Source organism: Notothenia rossii (assembly GCF_949606895.1).
Source record: "Notothenia rossii genome assembly, chromosome: 1".
Taxonomy (NCBI): Eukaryota; Metazoa; Chordata; class Actinopteri; order Perciformes; family Nototheniidae; genus Notothenia; species Notothenia rossii.
Window position 1 is genome coordinate 81,837,529 of NC_136912.1, and position 11,864 is coordinate 81,849,392.

The window sequence follows — 11,864 nt, forward strand, 5'->3', positions numbered from 1 at the left end:
TTTTCTCTTTCTGGAACCTTTCCATCCAGGAGACTTGAGGCCCTGATGATGACAAACTTAGAAATCTCTGCACACAGATCCACTCTTCGACACGTGTCCTGGTCTGGAGTTGAGATTGTACGCAGATCCTCATAAACATGTCGGACATCTTCTGACAAACTTGTGACATAATTAATTATATCTTTAAACAAATCTTCAGATAAAGAATCTGTTGTTTGAGATAATGGCCGCTTAGCTGTTTTCACTTGTGTTCTCCATTTCTCATAATTGTAGTTGAACTTTTGTAGGAGTGTTTTCATTTGCTCTTCTTGCATTTCTCTACCCTTTTCTGTAGGAGTTTTAGTTTTTTGACCTCTTCTTAGCTGCTGTGCTTCAGCAGCTTCGTCTTGAGACTCTGCACTTTCCCTAACCTGAATTGTAGGCTCACTAGACTTAGACATTAGTAATCACTACTTTAAAGTGACTCACTTTTATAAAAAGCAAAATGCAGTTAAACCTTTTAATGAACTTTCAACACTTACTCAAATGTAAGTGTGACTTAAATGTACCCTATAAGACTTCAATAGAGGTAGAAATGCACTTAAAATAGTAAATGTGCAAAAAACTGCTTAATTGAACTTTAAACCTTTCAAAAATATACTCAAAAATAAGACTTCAGAACTTCAATTAAATAACTTTCACTTATTATTCCCAAAAACATAGTTTGAATTAGAAATTGGAAATAAAAACACTTATTTTCTCTTTAACTTTATGCCTTAATTAACAAGCCTTAATAAAATGACATGAGCAAATAAGTCAAAACGCTAACCACACACGCTACTATAGTTGGCACTCACAGTAATAACAGTTTAGCAAACCTTTACAGAAGCCCTCTACTCAGATCACTCTTGATTTCTTAGTGTCCAAGTTCTTTATGGCTCTGTCTTGAAGCGTGGCTCTTTTAAAAACTGCGCGCGTCGTCTACTTCTGTGTGTGCATGCGTAGTTTCTCCTCCTCCGGCAGCCATTTGAAGACAGCCTCGTGCTCAGTCCGTGATCCTCTGAAGTTGCCGCTTTGTCAATTAAGACACACTCGCGTCGATGGACAGTTCAGTTTTCACTGCAATTCCCTCGAAGCACATGCTGACACAAGTGGCTTTCTCATTACGGGTTTATTCCTCCAAATCCACCGTGAAAACTACACAAACAAACAGTATAAATGACAAACATAGTAACAATAACATGCACAGCATGTGAGATAACTAGCAAGGTAATAAACATAAAAGTAATACAAGCACAACAACATACCTCGTTGGGCTGCATGCTCTGTAAACAGAGGGAAGTATTCTTCAGTTCTCTTCACAACTACCATGTATAATAATACAAAACTAACGGAGCTGTAAGTATCCGTGCATCTTACTTTGAGGGTGCTTCTCATGTTCTCGCTCTCTAACTACCGCGAGAACAGCATAACGAGACGTGAGCTTGGACTTCAAAATAAAAGACGAAATATTGCACGCATGAAACATTACAACAATAATAATTAGTACACTTAGAAAATACACATTACAGTTAAATTATGAACATGTAAAGGCTGCACTTACAGTCATCGAGTGCCGCCGAAGGACTGTTCCAATCTCCAGTACAGTATACTTGGAATTCCACCGAGGCCGCGTCCTTGGTTTGGGGGTAATTTTGAGGCTGCACATGGGTAGACTTCGCGTCCTTCAAATCCCCACAATGCTTTGCGCACGGACCAATTTCAGAAACCCTTGCGGAGAATGGCTGAACCGAAGCAGTACACATTTAAATGTAAGTATGTAGTGGCGTAGAACATATGTTACTATATGTATTTGTTATCACCAAAAATGTGTTCATTCATTTTCATTTTCATCTTTATTTCGAAGAGATTTAAAAAAACAAATACAAAATAATAAATGTGAAAAACAGAATACCGTATTGTTAGAATACAGTATTTATCAATATTCATAATAATATTTATATATTCAACAAAACAATATTCATAATAATAATAAGTGTCCGAAAGGGAGCAGGAGGAAGCAAATGCTTATTAATTCCCACCACTTACTTACTGCTAATCAATGATTATCCTTTAAATCATTACTGCAAGTTATTCCTACTCACATCTTTACATTTATACATACATTTACAATAATTTCTCATCTTCAATCACCTCCAGGGGTAGACATTAAGGGTAAAATGCCACTGGCCCTCCGGGCCGGTGGAATTGTATTATCACTGGCCCCACCATTGTAACCACTGGCCCGGAGCATTCGTCCAAAAGAAATCGACTTATAATGAAGAAAATGAACACATTTGTTGCAATAGTAATTTATGCACTAACTACATTACTACTTGTACTACAACGTTTGAATCATCAGTTCTTCCTCATTTCCTCAATTGTTCATATTTGGTTTATTAAAATAATGATATTGTGGTCATTGTTAAAAAATTTCAGCTATTATTATGAGTATTATTATTTGTATAATGCGCTTTCTGCCTTCCTGTCATTAGGAGTTAGAAATGTAATGGCTATTTAATAGATTAGATTAGAACCTTCATTATCCTAAACTGCTGGGACATTTCCCTAAAGCCAATACCTTTTATATTTTCTACTCTTCACTTACTTGTCAGCATAGGTCGGCATTGATGTATAGAGCCGACAGAAGACCTTGTTTATATTGGCATCATATTGAGAGGTGCAGTGACGTGTCCTAAAACCAGGAAGTATAAGCTGCTGGTTCCCTCGACAAAAAGCAATGGGATTTCTCCAAAGGGTTTTGGAAAATAGCTGGAAATAAGGTCTGTGGAAAACAAACCTGTTTGATAAATGCACGTTTTGTTCAGCCGGATAATCTCCATATGTCTACCCTACTTTTATAATTTTCAAATCATAAATCTAATCGATAGATTATAAAAGGGTTTTAGGACGCGTCACTGCAATAGAAGACAACTCCATCGATCAAGCTGGCTGAAACGTTCTCTCCCTCTTCTTCTCATACTCCCTGTCACTCTCCTTTAACTCCTCCGGTGACTTTCTTTTATTTGAAGATTGTTTTTTGCCCGGCGCTTGGCCGGTTACCGCTGGTATTAAAAACATTAATGGCGAATGGTTAGGTGGCGCGATAGTTTGTAGTGAAGGAGCGCGCTCCTGCTCACGGGAGCCTGCTCGCGCTCCGCTCCGCAGCAAACAGCTGTTTGCTTTTCACCCTACAACGACAACCGACTCACAAAACGCTATGTTGTAGCGTTAATAAACGAAACAATTTAACTAAATTGAAAGTCAAAATACCAATACCACAGGACAATTCTTTTTTTTTTAAAGCAATATGTTTTGTGGCCCGAGCGGGCGAGTGGAAAGTACGTTATGCTGACCCGGGCTGGTTATGGCTAGAAAGGATCCGTCTAGTGTAAAACTCTCGCGATAGTTTGCAAGTCACGTGGCTGAATGTTTACGTTTGGCAGGCAGCCTTTCAGTTACGATCGTTAACATCAGTGGGCCACAGCAAATGATGGTGAGAAGCTAAACCATCTATTAATTATGTCAATGACAGGGAGTGTGATTGTTGAAATAGGGTGTTAGCGGTCTTGCTGTTCAAAGAAGAATGACAACACTCTAGATCACCAACACTATGGTTTATTTTGTATCCACAGGCAAGTCAACGTTTTCGCAGTAAAAGTCCCAAGATAGCTGGTGCAATACAATGTTCCCTTTCAGTGTTTTACTATTATGTCTGATGTTTCTCTATTAATATTACTTCTGCATTAATGTGTATGTTGCATGTTACTGCTGTAGGTGTGTTTCCGAGCCGCTCCAACGAGAGTTACAACGAGAACGTGACGTCATATTTACACAAGACGGATCCTTTCTAGCCATAACCGCCCGGGGTGTCTAAATAGTGCTTCCGGGCCAGCGGGCCAATTATAATGTCGAGCCCTGACCTCTCTTCATTCTCACAGTTTTTCAAAAAAGTGTTTCTGTACATCCTTTTAAACTGAATTATGCTTTTGCTTTGTTGTAACTCCTGCTCCAAACCATTCCATAAAATCACCCCACAGATTGTTATGCTCATACTTCTCAGAGTTGTTCTGACCTTGAGTTGTTTATAATATAGATTTCCTCTCAAATTATACCCACCCTCTCTTGTTCCGTGAAAGTAAAGCGAGTTCAAAATTAGATAGACATTGTGAGGTATTTATTTTCGGTACAGTTTATGTTGAAACCGTTGAGACAGTGGCACACTTGTTAGCCTGTTCCATTCTTCTTCGGTTTCTGAAGGAAGTGACTTGGAAGTACGCGAGTACCAAGCCAGCATCCTCAAGATTGAGAAACGGCCACTCTTCCCTGCGCGCAGGGCTCTCGACTAACTTTTTTCACCATCCTCCCGGAACCGTCCCGAAATTAATGTGGACCGTCCCGAATTTAAAATATTAGTTTTTCTACATTATCATTAGTTAAAATCATTCAAAGTGACCTTTAACATAAATAAAACATCATACAAATCATTAGATGATAATTCATCAACCTTTTTACTTGAGTAAATCAGTCAATCACATGAACAAAGGCCAAATATATTCAAACAAACACACAAACGAGAAAATTACTCTAATATTGAATCAAATCAAGTCCCATCCAATTAACAAAAAATCCAACACTCTGGCCTGAAGACAAAACCCAGAGTAACCACTAACCAGGATGACAGTCTATAACACAGTCAGGAGACCTTTACAAACTGCCCCGCCTCCTCGCACACAGACGGGAGAGAGAGATCTCGTCTGGATTGGAAAGTCTTATTGCATATTAGAAACGGAGTTGGCTAAAATAAAACTGCGATATAATGTTTATGTAGCATATGACATATATTTTTTAAATGTCTCCAGTACCGATAAAAAGTCAGATAACGTCGGAGCTTAACGCTACCACTGTCTTTAATAATTCCGGCCCGGGCCAAGCCCGTTTAATACCGGGGCTCGGTACCCATCCCTACATGGGGAGAGGCGCAGCATATTGCTAAGGACTAAATACGATGGAGGGTTCTCATCTCAGCCTTATTACCCATAGGGGATGAACAGGAGTAAGTAAATAAAGAGGCCGGCGCTCCAGGGTCTGGTTCTGCTGTGCGTTTTTGTGATGTAACGGTAAAACATTTCAGAATTCCTCCACGGGATACCATTGTCATTTTACATCACTCAACCCGCGAAATACACACACTAAGTACATAATGTAGCTAGACCCGCGAATTTGCGGGTCTAGCTGGCTAGACCAGCCAGCGGCACAGCTGCAGCTACGTACTGTGTGTGTGGGTGTGTGTGTGTGTGTGTGTGTGTGTGTGTGTGTGTGTGTGTGTGTGTGTGTGTGTGTGTGTGTGTGTGTGTGTGTGTGTGTGTGTGTGTGTGTGTGTGTGTGTGTGTGTGTGTGTGTGTGTGTGTGTGTGTGTGTGTTTATGTTGACAAGGAGGTTTAATAACTGTGTGCTACACAAAACGTGCAGTCGGTTTCATTTTCATCGCCGTTTGTAGTAGAGTTAGCAGGGTATTTTTATATTAACTCTCGTCCCAAATTCCTCCCAAAATTATTTTTTATCCTCCCCGACACTATTTTTTTCGGGACGACGGGACGTCCTTAAGCTCGAGCCCTGCCGAAGCGCATTGCACCCTGGGATATGGTAGACTGCGAAATCCGGGAAAAGAAGGCCGTATTTGTGGGCCGCATTCGGAAGAGTCTCGTCTTTTTTTTTAATTGGGACAGCCTTCTTTCGGCGGAAGTGACGTATGCGGTCTACAAATGCAGCCTCCGAAGGGTGCAGCCCTTGAATTGAGACATGGGCTGTTTCTCAATCTCGAGGATACTGGCTTGGTAGTCGCATACTTCCAAGTCACTTCCTTCAGAAACGAAGCAAGTATACTTCCAAGCCACGGCTTCGGAAAACAAAGAAGAACGGTTTCAAAATAAACTGTACCGAAAATAAATACCTCACGATGTCTATCTAATTATGAACTTGCTTTACTTTCACGGAACACATTTTTGGTGATAACAAATGCAACAAAGTAACATATTTACCAACACATGTTCTACGCCACTACATACTTACATTTAAATGTGTGCTGTGCTGCGTCGGTTCAGACATTCTCCGCAAGGGTTTTTGAAATTGGTCCCTGCGCAAAGCATTGTGGGGATTTGAAGGACACGAAGTCTACACATGTGCAGCCTCGAAATTACCCCCAAACCAAGGACGTGGCCTCGGTGGAATTCCAAGTATGCTGGAGATTGGAACAGTCCTTCGGCGGCACTCGATGACGTAGTATCCTTGAAATATTGGCTTGGAAGCCAGTTTCCTCGCGATTGAGAAAGGGCACAAGACACAAGTAGCATCAATGCAGCCAGCATGCAGCTAGCTTACTGGCACTGCCAAGCACAATGTGTCACCAAAAAAAAGCACAATGAACACGGCAGCAAGTAGACTACTTAGCTCTGGGCCCGGTATGAAGGAGAATCCAAATCCAGTGGATTGCAGAGTAGTTGTGGTCCAACAGCAAACACAGGAAACTTGATTTCAGTCGTCTCATCTGAAGTGCTGAAGTCTGACAACCAGCTGATCGTCGGGCAGCTGGCTGGGTGGCTCATGAGGATTTTTTCCCTCCATACTCGAGTAATATCAGTCCAAAACTAGACAGTGTGCGAAAAAGTACACGTCCCACCGTCCGGGACGTGTTATTTACAATATCGGACAAGTAGATCTTTCAATTGACTTGTCCGGCGGACAAGTGACGTTTTTCGCCCGGATTTATTGTTATATTATTGATAGATTCAGTTTACAAAAGGCAGAACTCATTCGCAAATTGGACGTGTCCGCCATTGTTCGTTTAGAAATGTTAGTTTCGGTTCTGTTTGTCGATTCCTAATGAAATGCATCTCGCCGCTTTCTGTGCAGGGGCGGGGCGGGAAGTGTAGCACAGTGGCAGGGTTGGGAAGCAAAACTCGGTTCCGAGTAGGAACAAATAACAATTGTCCGTTCCCGGGATTGATAAGAGTTGTGAGGACAGGAGGCGAAGCCGAGCCCCGCGGACCGCAGCTCCCTCTCTCTGCTCCGGATCAGCTGATCGCTGCATGGTGCAGCTCAGCGTCTCTCTCTCTCTCTCTCTCTCTCTCTCTCTCTCTCTCTCTCTCTCTCTCTCTCTCTCTCTCTCTCTCTCTCTCTTTCTACACACAGCGGATTCACTGCCCGTTTAACAGCCTCATCTTTGTCAAACTTTCTTATGTTCTTTCTCTAACACGTAATGGAGGTTATTAGGACTTTTAGCTCCTTTGTTGTTAATATTGACCGCCATTTCCTTTATGAAGTGAAGCAGCCTCCCTGTGTCCTCGCGCTGTAATCATATCCCCGGACCCCCATACTCGGAGGAGCACAGGGATGTCAGTATTGTTTATAAGGCAGGGTATAGAAATTATTGAAATTAAAATACTATCTATTTACTTTTACAAACAGTGAACAGCTGGGCAGCTGCAGCATGTGTATTGCAGGACATGTGTAAGCGTCTTTGAGTTTTAGAAAAGCGCTAGGCCTATAGGCTATAAATATAATGTATTATTATTATTATTATTAGGCTTATGTGTTGGACATGTGTGGTTGGACTCTGTCTCACAGGCAGGTTGCAGCATGTGTGTTGCAGGACATGTGTTGGACACACAGATTGTGTGGTTGGACTCTGTCTCACAGGCAGGTTGCAGTGTAACATCAGAGGAGACTGGGCCAATTGTACATTCTTAAACTGCACCACTTAGAACTAACAAAACAATGCAGAGATTATGTTTATATAATTGTATTCAATAACCGTAATAAATTTAACAGTATGAACTGATTTGTAAATAGGAATACAGATTTGACTTAATGTTTTCATAAATATATTTTTCTCCCAGTTTGTCATGGGACTTATTTTTACCCTCTCAAAGAACCGGAATCGAGAACCGAAAATAACTGGAATCGAAAAGCAGAACCGGAATCGTTAAAATCTAAACGATACCCAGCCCTATGTGTGATGCAGTAAAATCTAAAACCGTGGGAAAATGTGAAATACGATGGCGAAGAAGAAGATTCCAGTGGCCCCAATTTGTGTCCATTCTGGACAAGTGAAAATGTATTCGGACAAGTAAATTGCCAAACTCACTTGTCCATGGACAAGTACTCTCTAAAAACTTGTTCTCACACTGGAACTGCTCCGATTCAGCTGCGGCAGCAAACGTTGTTCGATTCAACATAATCATCAGAGTGACAGTGATAAGTGTCCATTTATAATGTCCGCGTTGTACACCTGCATGTATAGGATTGGAGGTTACAAGCCACAATGAGCAAATCATCTTGAAGCATAATAGACAGCCAGTGGTGGCGCCAGAGTATTTTTGTTGGGTAGTCTATGGTAGGGCTAACCCATACAGTGGTGGGGCTCGAGTCTGTATTTGTAATGTAATTACATACACGCTATATCGCACCCCTTTACAGTGAAACGCCACGCGTGAGGCTTTTATTAGCCTCCTTTTATCAGCTAAATTAGATCGAGAGCAACAGGTGTGAGTTAAACAATACAATAGCCTATTCTGCTAATTCCATGTTGTTACAACATGCTACGCAGCGGCAGAAACAAGAAAAGTTCGCATATAGAATTGACACGGAGAGGGAGAGAGAGAGGGAGAATGAGGGAGAGACAGACAGAGAGAGAGGAAGAGAGAGAGACACAGACACACACAGGTAAACGGAGAGAGACAGATACAGCACACAACAGGTGGCCTGTGTCTCTATTGTCATACAAAACACTTTTTCAAATGACCCATTATTACAAAATATTCAAAACTCACTATTGACGTTCTCAAAGTTGCGCGATCCGCCGGTTGTTGTGGTTGGAAGCGAAAATGTCAATGACACGCTGGACATCCATTGCCTTACTCCTCTGCTTATTGATAGCCAGCAGGCCCAGGTTGCTGTTCCGTGATCACTGCTGTTTCTTAGATAATTATTGATGCGACGGAGACAGGAGAAGCTGCGTTCGCAGCCAGCAGAGGTCACAAGCAGAGTCAGGGAAATGCATATGATTCTGTGTAAATCCGTAAAGGCATCCTTGTAGGGTTGCATTAAAGCGCCTGTTCGACTGTACCTCAATGCGAGGGCGTTTAAGAACAAATCTGTCCATCCGAAATATACAATTAATCCTAGAAGTTCTGCTGTCTGTCTGAAATTTACTCGGCGCGAGTTTGGGGACTTTTCACTGTGAACGTGACGTATCAGTAATGCATGACGCAGCAGACCCAACGTTTCGTTGCTCTTGGATGTAGGTCTATTCAAATTACATTCGGAGGCATTTTGATCTGACCGCGGCCGTGCTGATATTATAATGCGAGAGAATTTCAACACCTTTAGTGTATAAAACTCCCCCACTACTTAGACTATTCCTTACACCCCTCTAGCATAAGCCTGAATGGTCTCAACCATATTGCGTCAGTAACGTGCACTTCAGGATCAGTTTGTGTGTTGTGGACACGACCGGTAGATTTTCGCAATCCGTGTTCTCAACATGCTTACTTTAGCATCATTTTTCATGGTCGGGCTAAGGTACGGCTAAGCCATTTCTTGGTATGGCTATATGGCGTTATTTTTGTGCCTCTATCCTGAGCACGCAATGAAACATATTGAGCATAGAAAATGCGATTGAGCGTGCAATTGAACATTTTTGAGCACAGAGAAATATATTTTCTCATAAAAATCCTGCTCCGTGCGCCTGCACACGCTCTCTCTCCCCCGCTCGCTCGACCTCTCCACCTTGTGTGCGCTCAGTTTTTCCTGTGCTTGCTCAAGTTGTCACATCCAGCGCCATATAGATAGCTTCTATCTAGAAGGCGCTGGTCACAGCGTTACAAATGTGCAAAAAATCCAACCAATCGGAGAACTCGAGAAGGTCAATTCTGATTGGCTGGTCGTCTCCAATCATATCTTCTATCTGGGATGAGAGAGGGATTTTCGGTTGCCATCAGGCTGTTGACGTTCTTATTACACATCCGTCGTTGACATTACAGAACATGACAGACTCGAATGAAGAGAATAGCACGCCACAGTGTCAGGTGAGTTATACATTTTTAGTTTTCTGATATCACGTTATTGTTTGCAATGCCTGAGTTTGCTAGCCGGCAACATAGCTATAGGGGTTGTTTAAGCAAAAAGCTAACAAACCGTAGCCTACAGGTACGTCATGAACCCTTCTGAGGTATTGATTACTTGCTGTAAGCATTAGAGGTGGCAGAATGACAAACATGTTTCTCTCTCTATCACAATTTTGGGTTGACCAGAAGCTGGACCAACTTCTGTTTCCTGTTCTACAATGGGCATAGAGTTTGCGTTAATCTTTAACCGGACAACTAAACAGATTAGGCTAGGACCGGATAAAGCTAACAACACACTTTAACCATGAACAGCCTATTAATCCGTTCTCTTAATGTTATTCCGTCCAACGTTGTGGAATTAGAGAGAAAGGGCTTCTTAACGTACTTTTATCCGGGGTGGAGGGAGTTAGATATTAGTTAAATATAACATTGGGGCGTGTGCTAGTAGTGGGTGGAGGTGGTGAAATGAGGATATCCATTTTGGAGTTCAAGCTAGCATAATATAGTTAACGTTACACACTAATAAGGAAGAGAGCTATTTTTGTGATACATTGCTATTGATATGGATTTAGAGTGGATATTCGAGACTTCTAAACAGTAAACAAAAACGTAACTTATGGGTGAGTGTTTTTAACAGAGTCATATTATGTCCTTGTGATTCTGTTGATTATTACCTCTCTGTATTATGCTGCAGCTCAGCTGATTTTGGATTGATGGCAAAGGGAGAGGGACTTAAGTGAGAGTGAAAACACAAGGTAAGTTTAAAATAGGTCAGCCATTTCCCATCCTATAGGTTGCTAGATGTATCTAACCCTTTCTCCTGTCTTTGTCTCCCTCTCTCAGCACAAGAACCCCAGGGGGATTCAATGGAGCCTGAAGAGATGCAATGAGACCCTCACCCTGAGTCTCAACTCCGAGAGTTTTGCAAGCCTCTCCCTGTTCCTTATTTTGATTAAAAAGACATTAAGCTTCCCAATGGTGTGGTCTTCGTTTTGTGAAAAATATGATTACCTCACATATTTTGTTGCTGTTGTTGTCTTTTGTGATAGTTAAAAGGCTCCTGCTGACTTGGGCCAGCCATTCTTTCCTCCTCTCTGTGTCAGAGGGGAAGCCGTACATGTTTACTCCTTTCTCTGAGCGATTGGCGCATCCCCCAGCAGCACAGCAAACCATGGGGGAGACTATATGCAAGGACAACACAGGAAAAGGCACAGACAAACTGCACGCATGCTATTCAATGTTTATTGAATTCCATTTATTTACATGGATGTTCCTAAAACAACACATTTAACATCATCATGCTATTGCTGCTAGTGCTTTGACTCATTGCGCTGTCAGTTGACAATCATTGATAGGCACCTGTCGGTCTCCTGTCCTTTCTGAAAGTCATAAAGATTACATTACTCACTTAGATTACTTATGTCCTCAATTACGGGATTACTGAAACCACCATGAATTAAAGAAATGGTAGAAATGATTCTAATCAGAATTTTTAAACCTTCCTTCCTTCCCTCCCTCTAAATATATCAATAAGGATGTGGTGTTCTTGACTCATACAAGTTTAAGAAGATAATATTTGTTTTAAAGAATTCAAAGCAATAAACAACAGCAACAGGCTCTGTAACCAAGGCAACGTTAGCCTAACATGTATGTTAACAGGTAAGATAGCTGTTCACACTATCCATGTATATTTTCTACTTTTTGTAATGCTATGTTATT

At 41.6% G+C, this 11,864-nt stretch overlaps 2 long non-coding RNA genes across 2 annotated transcripts in view; one reads left to right on the forward strand and one right to left on the reverse strand.

Moving 5' to 3' along the window:
- The window catches only part of LOC307045691, a 202,919-nt gene extending 193,555 nt beyond the window's left edge, over positions 1-9,364 (reverse strand). The window contains exon 1 of the long non-coding RNA XR_013809972.1: positions 8,850-9,364. This is a non-coding gene — a long non-coding RNA (uncharacterized lncRNA). The remainder of the gene's footprint in view (positions 1-8,849) is intronic.
- Positions 9,365-9,511: 147 nt separating this feature from the next.
- LOC307045685 lies at positions 9,512-11,119 on the forward strand. The gene is made up of 3 exons (XR_013809971.1): positions 9,512-10,106; positions 10,840-10,900; positions 10,989-11,119. It is a non-coding gene; the product is annotated as an uncharacterized lncRNA (long non-coding RNA).
- Positions 11,120-11,864: the final 745 nt, after the last annotated feature.